The sequence below is a fragment of the Girardinichthys multiradiatus genome, chromosome 21 (genome assembly GCF_021462225.1).
Source record: "Girardinichthys multiradiatus isolate DD_20200921_A chromosome 21, DD_fGirMul_XY1, whole genome shotgun sequence".
Classification (NCBI taxonomy): Eukaryota; Metazoa; Chordata; class Actinopteri; order Cyprinodontiformes; family Goodeidae; genus Girardinichthys; species Girardinichthys multiradiatus.
This window is the reverse complement of record NC_061813.1, coordinates 10,223,871-10,234,016: the sequence shown is the minus strand read 5'-3', so window position 1 is coordinate 10,234,016 and position 10,146 is coordinate 10,223,871. Positions and strand designations below refer to the sequence as shown.

At 41.3% G+C, this 10,146-nt stretch overlaps 1 long non-coding RNA gene across 1 annotated transcript; it reads left to right on the top strand.

Moving 5' to 3' along the window:
- The first annotated feature begins 3,109 nt into the window (after positions 1-3,109).
- LOC124858312 lies at positions 3,110-4,740 on the top strand. The gene is made up of 3 exons (XR_007035800.1): positions 3,110-3,919; positions 4,301-4,381; positions 4,553-4,740. It is a non-coding gene; the product is annotated as an uncharacterized LOC124858312 (long non-coding RNA).
- The last annotated feature ends 5,406 nt before the right edge of the window (positions 4,741-10,146 follow it).

The following is a 10,146-nucleotide window of genomic DNA, read 5'->3' as shown; positions in this document are numbered from 1 at the left end:
AGCAGCTGCTGCTAAGCTTTCCAGAGAGCTTCATAACAACGTGCCGAGGTCCTGAAATGAATTTAGTGGTTTCTCCTTCTGTGTTTGTGGCTGGGAGACAAGTGTTGGCAGTAAATGGTGGAACAATAAGCTGAGCCAGAAGCAGCAGTGAAGGTTTAAATCTCTGTCAGGACCAACTGGAGCATCAGGGAGCTGTCGGCTTCTTCTTATTTTCCTTTTTAGGTTTCTGATGGGAACAAATATGACAAGAACGTCTCAGACAGAAATGGAACAACAACATTTCCCAAATTTTCACTGGAATCTCTTTAGTGTTTCCATCAAACAAGGAAAAAGCTCAAACATCTGTTCCAGCAGCTTTATTTTAGATATTTCAGAAGGTTTTTTAAACATCCAATCTAGAAGGTGGAGAAGGTCTCCCTCCTTTATTTCTCTGCTCCGTGTGCTCTCGCCTGATTGGCCAGGCCTTGGTACTCAGAGCATGGACTTCATCAGGCCGAGGTGCTAATTAGCGAGCCTATTTTCCTGCCAGTGCGTCCCAGCCTCACACAGAGGATGCTGAACCTCTCCCACCTGTCACCCTAATGTAAATATTTTCAGAGAACTTCCACAGTTTGGAGGACAGTCTGTGGACAGTTTGACACACAGTGAAGTGGAGGAAGAAAGGTTCTGCTTTCTGTTTCTCAGCCTGTCGTCCTTCTTCTTCTGCCTCTCCCCAGAGTCGTTGGATTTTTCTCATGGAACAACTTTTCTCTGTTTTTACAGAAGTGACTCCATATCTGTCAGTTTTAGGGTCTGTGTGTTTAACACTTGAGGAAATAGTTTTACACGTAGTTTAAAGTTTTTGATGGCAGCCATTTTGTTCCAACATAGTTAAACTCTCATTGCTGATGAAATTCACTCTTAATGAAGTTTCTAACATTTAAATACGAACATCTTGATTTCAGACGATCGTAAATTTTCTCATGAATGCTTTGAACATGATGATGAGCTGTGAGCCTGAGGCTGAAGCTGCATAGATGAGGCTAAAAGTCATCAGACAGTTGAACAGTTTTATTTACCTGTGTTCACAGATTTTAGAGGAATAATAAACAACATCATACAAACTTAGGATCAGCCTGTTACATCTGTGGTGAGAATGAAAGGGTTTGATAAGGAGCAGCTTTTGTTTGATAAACTCTACAGTTGTTTCTTGTGCAGATCTTCCTGTCAGATATTAAATTGTGATGTAGCGTACTGAGCAAAGGTTCAGGGAAAGGCTTCAGTAAAAGTTCAGCCTGTTTCTTCAGAGAAGTAAAGTCTGTAGGAGCTGCAGACAGGACACGGTCTTCTGTGCCTGACTTTGCTTCAGCCTTGAGCTTTTTCCTCTCTTTTAGCCCAGCAGCTTTCCTGCACAGAGTTTTGGATCCAACATCCCCCTCTCTGAAACCTTTTTCCTAATGCCTGAAGGTGTTTCTTCATTAAGGTGAAAACACCGTCCTGCAGCCGCCTCTCTGACCTGAATGGAGCTGAATAAATGAAGTCTGAGATCATTTCAAACACAAATCAAGATGCTTATCTTCTGTACCTTTCAGGAAGGACAGCCAATTAACATTAGTTTTACATACTGTGTGCAGAGTTTGACCAAACCTCTGATGGTCTGAAAGAAATCTGATTGTTAACCAACAAAGTTCAGCCTGGATTCCCTCATTTCTTTCTAACTCGACCCAATGAACTCACAGAAACCTCTGATGGATTTTGATTTGGGCTTTAGCCCAAACATCTGTCAGAACTAAATATGTATCCACTATGGATCCACAAACAGAACCGTTGGAGCTTTTCATTAAATCTCCTGCTTGTTAAAAGCTGCAGTTTCCACATGTTACTGCTGCCATCCTCTGAATGTGGAGCAGTGGAGCAGCAGTGGGAGCGGTGCTGTGATGTTTTCTGGTTCTGATGAGAAGAGCACGGGGGCCTGGTCATTGGGTCCGGCCTCAGTCTGTTCTACTCAGGCTCCATGACAAGTGCTCCCTGTTTGGTCTGGAGGTTCTTCAGCTCTCCATATTAAAGGCAGCTTCTCTAATGAGAGCAGTAATGGAGTCTGACACTTTTAGTGCTGAAGCAAACTGAGCAGAGAGAGACAGAAGGAGGGAGAGAGAAGCACATAAACACAGTGGAAATACTGCAGCTCAGCTCACACAAAACAGCAGCAGTTCTCTCTGTTTTATTGCTGTGTTTGGGTTTTTAATGGAGCTGCTGGATTGGAGCATTGTGATCTGGTGGTGGTTCTGTCGGACCTTCTCAGCAGGAAGAAGCTTTAATCCTCTGAAGATGCTCTGCTGCCTGCATCACTGATATCACAAGTAGCAACCAAGGGAGTGATGAACAAAGTGAAAATGGTTTTAGGAGTGTGAAGAACTGCAGCAGTTAGTCATACCAAGGTGTAGCAGACACCACTGTGTTGGTCCCCTGGTCCAGAAGCTCCATATTTCCTCTCAGACTGAGGAAAAACAAGCCAGTGTGCAGGTTTGTGGCCTGCTGGGTGGACTGTCTGCACCACTGTGATAGAGATCATGAAAGAGCCTCTATTACCACACTCTGCCACCTTCATCGCCTATAACAACATTGGTCCTGAGCCTTGTTCAAACAGCAGCGCTGCATTCCTCCCACATTCCTGAAACTGATTCCAAATGAACTCCATTTCCTGATCTTAATAAATCAGTCGACCACTCAGCTCCTCAGTTCCTCAGACTGTTTTTCTCTGAGTGAAAAACCTTCTCTCCAGCTAAGATTGATCGCTGCCTTTGCTTCAGTTTGTGCTTGTTGGTCTGAGAAGGTAACCACAGAGTGTCTAGAAAGTCCCACGTTCTCATTCCTCAGAGATGTTTTTATTTCACCATAGAGTCTCCACGCTCTCTGAGGAAACAGCTTTTATCACTTCCAGCTGTCACACAACTGGACTCCAAACCATGTGTTACTGTGTGAAGGAGGAGAGGGAAAGCTGTGATTGTGTCTGTATGTGAAGGTTTCCAGTCATCAGATATTAGACTGAGAGAGCCTCGTTGTCCACAGATTTTTATCAGGGTGTGGATCTCCACTAAACCTTCCTTCTCTCCACCAGATGAAATGTTGAGGAACACTGAGAGCATGAGAGGAAACAGGAGAACTCGTTCTCCTGAGAGTTTGGTTTCTTCTTCCTTCCCATCAACCTCTCTTTCCATCCAATCTTCACCGTCGACTGCAGTCATTGTCTGTTTGTTTTAGAGGAGCGGCCTGCTGAACACATTCACCTGGAGAAATGAATTTCCAACTGGGTTTGATCTGATTGTAGTGTCTGCCCAGAACATCAGGCATGTGATGAATGTGGAGCCGGATCAAACTGTCTCTGACTGTCCACACACTGCAGAGGTCCAACACTGAGAGGCTGAGCCATGCAGGTCCAACATTGATTTCTGGTCCAGTTTGTTAAAGATGCTAAAGGGTGATGTGGTGCTCTGGTTTTTCAGACAGAGGAAGAGTAGAAGACAAGACACTGAGGAAGATGTAGAGAACCCAGGGGATTTTAAAAAGGTTCCACATTCTGCAAAAGAACAATGATCTCAGTCTTTGTTTCTATGAACTATTAATTATTAAGAGATGGATGAATAAACCATCGAAGCTCATAGTTCAGAGTTCTTTATCGTAACAAATGAATCTGTTTTCTGAGTTTAATTCTCCTGTTTCTTCATACGGGCCACTGTAAAACCTGAAGATGGATACTTAGCTGTGTGAGCCACTCATTAATCAACATGTTGTCAATAGTCTGTCTGCTCCCACTTATTCTGCTGGTTCCCCCACTGGGGATATGATGGGAAGTCCAGCTGACCTGCAGCAGAAAGAGAAAAAGGCTTTTTTCCTTCATCTCCTCTGTTAAACTGGTGGATTTCTCTGCTGATGAAGGAAGGTTGGAGACTTTTACTGGAACTGAGCTAAACTTGTGTTCAAGTGTTAAAGTTCATTTGGTCAGAATCTACAGCAGCACATTTAGTGACATTCAAACAAGCAGGAAACGTTTAGAAACAAATGACATTGGTTCTGTAGGATCAGTGTGAGGCTGGATCAACAGCACCAGAACCCTGTTGTGAACCCATCATTCATTTAATTGTTAGTCACATTTGTGCTTTTCCTCCTCTAACTTATCTAAATGTTCGCTGCTGTATTTTCTTCTTCCAGCCGAGAACAAACAGATTCTGAAGAATCTTTAAGGAAACAAACATTTTTCTGCTGGTTCTGGTGAGAAGCAGTGATGAACATTCATGGGATGTTCCTGTTTGTTTCTGTGTAGGACCCACAGGTGTCGGCTTGAATGAACTCAAGAGGAAACTGTTGATCTCTGACCCCCAGCACTTCGGAGTGACCATCCCACGTAAGTTCCCTGCAGTCATCTCGCTGAAGTTGCTTCAAACGTTGTCTGTGTCTGAGTGAGAGAGTCTGAGGAGCTCACAGGCAACATTAGCTGAGCTGCTTTTTCAGACTCCCCTGCTGTGTTTAACTGTATGTTTTTACTGTTTGGTAATGTGTGTTTTCTGTCTAACAGAAATCGTTTTCTGGACCTTCAGATCGTCAGCAACATTTCTGGTGGACCTCTAGTAGAGAAACTGCAGTCTTAGTTTTGAGAAAATATTAGGACTTCTGATGTTACCTGCTGTGTTTGTTACCTGCAGTGAGATGTTCTGGACATGTTCTACTCAAAGTCAGACACCTAAAATGTCCCTGGTATTAAAATCTGACCCTTTTTCCCCAGAGGTTCTGTTAACTGCTCTCACATGTGATGCTGCTGTTTGATTCAGCCCAGACAGTCCGATTCAGACCATCTAAACCATGTATGGCACAAGTTCTGGCCGTCACTGAGGGGACAGAGGCCCAGAAAGTGTCCAGTCTGTCTCTGGTGATTGCTGTCAGTGGACACATGGATGTGTTCAACCCTTAGTGTTGTTTCAGACTCATCCTGAAACTGTTTTGTTCATCTGAAAACTGGAGTTTAGGAAACGGCTGCCAGCATAAAATATAAAGCAGCCGTCTGACACAAGGAGCGTTTCATTAACCCTGAAGAGTTCAGGTTAAACACTGAGATCCCATTCCATGTTTCCAGAGACTTTCCAGGATTTGAGAATGGATAGATTCACTTTCTTTTGTTTTCCTGGATTTCTTCTTCCTGCCACCAAGCAGAGTCCAGAACAATGTGTTGTTGATGTTGCTGCTCTGACTAAAGTCTGGTTTCCAGTGAGTCCCTCAGACTTGATGACATGAAGCTGTTGATCTTCCTCAGTCTCTTCTCTGACTGGTGGATTTCTGGTGATTCCTGCTAAAGCAGAGACACATGATTTAAATGACACGGCTGGTGTTCTGTGAGCCGGGTCGATCAGTCAGGACCTCGGGCCTCAGCACAACCACCTCAACATGCTGCCGAGATAAGCAACTCAGAGGAGAGGGAAGCAGAACTGGGCAGTTGGAGCTGCAGGTGAACAAAGCTGCTGTTCTTCATGTCTGAGGGTCGTGAACCTCTAACCTTCTGAAAGGAGAGTCGACCCCCTGACCCTGACAAACCCAGCAGGCAGCTCGCTCACTTTACTTCCACGTGCCGCTCCCACCACCCACTTTACAGCGAGGCGTTCGGGTGCAGGGCCAAATAAAGGCTCCCAAACCCCGTCACCTTCCAGATGCAAACGCCACGGCTTCTGATCCAACAGGCAATGTAGCCACATTACTGGAGACACATTTACTGAGACTCTGTAAACCAGAGCTGAATGTCTGCTGCTGCAGCGCTGCAGGTTGGGTGTTTTATAGTGCTATTACTGTCAGGTTTAAACAACCTACAATACTTATAACATCACAAAAAGAAGAGAAAGACAAATAATTAGTTATTTCACTCGCAGCGAGGAGAACGGACAAGATGTGTTTCCATTTACAAATCTCTCTACTGCTCTGAAAACCATCTTTCCGCACCTCTCTTTTTATAATCTTTCGGGGGTCCCTAGTTACAAAGAACATTACATTGCCCTCTTAGGATGGGAAAAACAGCTGCATCGTAAACAGGTCATTAACACCATTATCTTTTAACAACACACTTCCACAGACTCCTCCAATCTTAAGATCAGTGTGTTGTCCGTTCAGCACAATCAGCCTTCATCTTTTATGACCTCCTCAACTGCGGACTGCTTCCTTCTCAGCTCCATTTATGACCTTTGCCTGCAGACAATTCACACATCCTTATTCACACAAACATCATGAAAGGTTATAAGGATAGGAGAAAATATAAGATAAATCTATATTCAATTATTCCAACATTTCCTCCCTGTTTATAGAAATATTTGCTCATATTCTTATATCACTTAACAGCAACTTCTTTTGGATTTTTTAACTGTAAGATTATTTTCACGAGTACAAAGACAATTATACTCAGAGGTACTTACTGACATTTAAATAACATATTCATATAGAGATGGATCTGGGTACAGGTCAGAAAAGTGGTCAGTTGCATCCTCATCATCTTCATCATCCTGATGTTTAAATAACGGATAGAGTTGGGTAACTCTGTCTTCCATAGGAGAAAAAGCTGTGGTGATGAGATGGTTAAGAAGAGAACAAAGGCAGGGAATACAACAACATCCACACAATGTCAAAAATTGGAGCAAACACTGCAAAGGAAATTATTACTGATGATACTAAAATTTTATACTTCCCAAACACATCCAGCCAGGAGTCCCACATCGAGGTGTCTACTCCAGAATGCTCCTTCATTTTGCCATTTAGAGATCTCAAACCTTCTATGGCTTTAGTGAGGCTGCTATCAGCAGCAGTGTTGTTAGGTATGAATGTGCAGCATTTTTCTCCAAAAATGGCACAAACTCCTTCTTTTTCAGCTAACAACATGTCCAAAGCAATTCTATTCTGGAATGCCATCAGGGAAGTTGAAGCCAATTGATCATGGACAGTTCAAACCCGCTTTGTCCAATTTCTTAGTTTTTGAACATTGTAGTGAATATAGTTGATCCTGTCTACATTTTTGTTCATCGTACACCACCTACAGATACTTGATTCAAATCTTGCGGCTACTTGATCAGTTAATTTATCTTCATCTATAGCATCTATGTATGTAGAGTCTCCCTCAGTCTGCCAAGCTACTGCTCTGCACTTTCTATCACGCCAATCATGTGGAGTTACACTAGATAGTCCATCTGTTACTTCATCTACATAGAATATACTGAAACTGGTAACAATAAAGTAACTAGAGCACAGAGTCCCGTTACTTTTTGAAGGTAATCGATCAAACAACCTGTCATCATCACACCACCACCAAATGTCTCCTCTAGAGACTGGTTTAAAATACTTATTTACTTTTACAATTGTAGTACTCCATACTGCAGTGAGATTTCCAAATTTATTGCCTCTCTCTGTCATATTTACACATGTGTAGTTTCCAGTGGTGGCCCGTTTATAGAATACTGGTTTGTTCTCCTCTGCTCTAATTACAGGAAAAACAGAATCCCAGTGCTGACACATTTCATTAAATTAGTTTGATTCATTACTTCCATCACACAGGGTTGTGGTATCACAACTGGAATTACTTGTATAATAAAGGTCTGGGACTCATACACACAACACAATCTCTTTTAGTCATGTTAGCCGCTTGCTCTACCATCAATAACCAGTTATTATTTGTTCCTGACACTCCAGTAATAACCTGGAACCAGTCATCTGTAGTTAAGTTTCCTAACATAATTTTTACTCTCTTCGCTGTAGCCTTAGGAGAGAGAGCCGTTTCAGTTTTTACTTCACAAACAAAAAGGTCAAAATTTGGGTCTGACCTTGAAACCCAAACCCACAAGAGAAATCCCCAACATTTTCCTCCTGATGTAAGGTAGTCAGAAGGAAATAGAGAGTTATGCGTGAGGTTAATTGTTACCTGGATTGCATTATCAGCTTTATGGAGCTTAAACAACTTCTTTTGATGACTAGCATAAGCAGTGGTGCCGCACTCTGGTGTCCAATTGTTTCCTTCATCAGCTACCATCATGGACCATGAGGTGTCTCTTCTGTCATTAGTTAATTACCATTTATAACTTATATAATCCTGCCCTTTCCTTCCTCGTTTGGTCAAGCTAATGAGTGGGATCAGCACCACAGCTGTAGTTTTAGATTTCACGCACACTTGAATACCATTAGTATAAGAAGTTTGTTTAGTGCACATAGTTAGGTTATCTGGCCTACCTTGACTTAACACTACTTGTTTCATATGACTCATAGCAGGTGTTATTACATTCTTATTTATCTTGACTGGTTCCCAGAAGTACCAGAAAAATAAAAAATCAACATGAGAAAAAATATAAATACCCAACAACGGAAAGCATTGTTCATCCATCTAAAAGTCATTTTGGCTGAAATTTTGACTCCTCTAAGTGGTTCCACTGTCTTAATTTTCTTCACTGACTTTCGGGTCTCTCCAGTCTCTAAATGTCTTGGTCCACCCTATTATCGGTGTGTAAATCACTTCCCCTGGCGGAGCTTTCAACCGAAATGATTTTTTTTTACAATGTGTAAGGTGAATCCAGGTTGACCTCTCAGCTATTTTTACTGCTGTAGGAGTGGTTAATAATACCTAATATGGGTCCTCCCACTTAGGTGAAATACCAATGTTTCTTTTTTACATTCCTTATTAACACCCAGTCTCCTGGTTCCACTAGTTGGTTTTCCTGCTGGGAAATAGAACATTCCTCATTAGTTTGAATTTGTTTCTGTTGTTTTTCTAACATACTCCTCATATAATCAGCTAGGTTAGCTTCTTCATCTAACTCCCACTGATTTTTTAACTCTGGTAATCTGTATGGTCTTCCAAATAATGTTTCATAGGGTATTAGCCCTGAAGGTGCTTGTAGTGTTTAGTTGGAAATTGTTCTATCCGTTTAGAAAATGCATCTATAATGACTAAACAGAACTTTTTCCCCTTCACTGTGGTTTAGCTCAATAAAATCCATATGAATTGTTTGAAAAGGGTATTTTGGTTTTGAAAATTGTCCCCTCCGTGGTCTTAAATTCCCTTGTGGATTATGTTTTGCACGTTAAACATGTTTTACAAACATTTTTTTTTATAAGAATAAAATCCATATGTTATATAATATTCATATATCTGTCCTACCATTCCTCCCTGTTGAGACATTGTGAAACACAATAGCTCAATATTGCCGCCCATTTATATAAGTTCTTTGGTAGGACAGGTTTATTATCTGGTCAAATATAGTTTTCATCTTTTAATGCAGCTCCATGTTTTTTCCACATTTCTATCTCCTGTAGTGGGCTTTGTTGTTGCATTTCTTTTAACACTGTATCTTTTGTCACCAATGCATAACCTGTTTGTGTCTTCCCTCTCTCATCTTTTTTTTTTTTTTTGGGAGAAATCATTCACATAAACTATTTAGTGATCCTGCAAATCACTTCTAGTTTTTTCTTCTTTTTCTGCTAATTCTTGACAATCATGTTGAATTCCATCTTCAGCTTCTACACACTATTTCAGTTCAGACGTCATTGTCAGCTCTTCCTCATACATTAGTTTATTTAATGGAGCTACTATTTCTGCATAATTTGGCACCCAGTTTCTACAATAATTAGTTAATCCAAGGAAGGACATAATTTGCTTTTTGGTTACTGGTTTTGAACGCTGAATTTATTGGCAGACTACTGGACAACTGTACTTCTTTTGTTTGTAACATCTTATTCATCCATTCAGCTAATGATGTTTCCTGCTGTGCTTTTCCTATGTCATCCATTTCTGATGGCAATGGAAAAGATCTGCCATGTACTATTTAAAATGGAGTGAGACCAGTTTGATTTGGAGTTATTCTCATCCATAATTTAACCAGAGATAGACATTCAGGCCATGGTCTCCCTGTTTCTTCCATTGTTTTCCTTAATCTATTTTTTATTGTTTAATTTGTTCGTTCAACCAGCCCAGCAGATTGCGGGTGGTAAGAACAATGGTTTTTTAACTGAAACCCTAATGCTTTAGAGCACAGTTCTATTACATTATTTAAAAAATGAGTCCCATTATCTGATCTTATGATTTGTGGGATACCATATGTAGGGAAGAAATGTGTCACTAAACTCTTCACCACTGTGAGCGCATCACATTGTTTG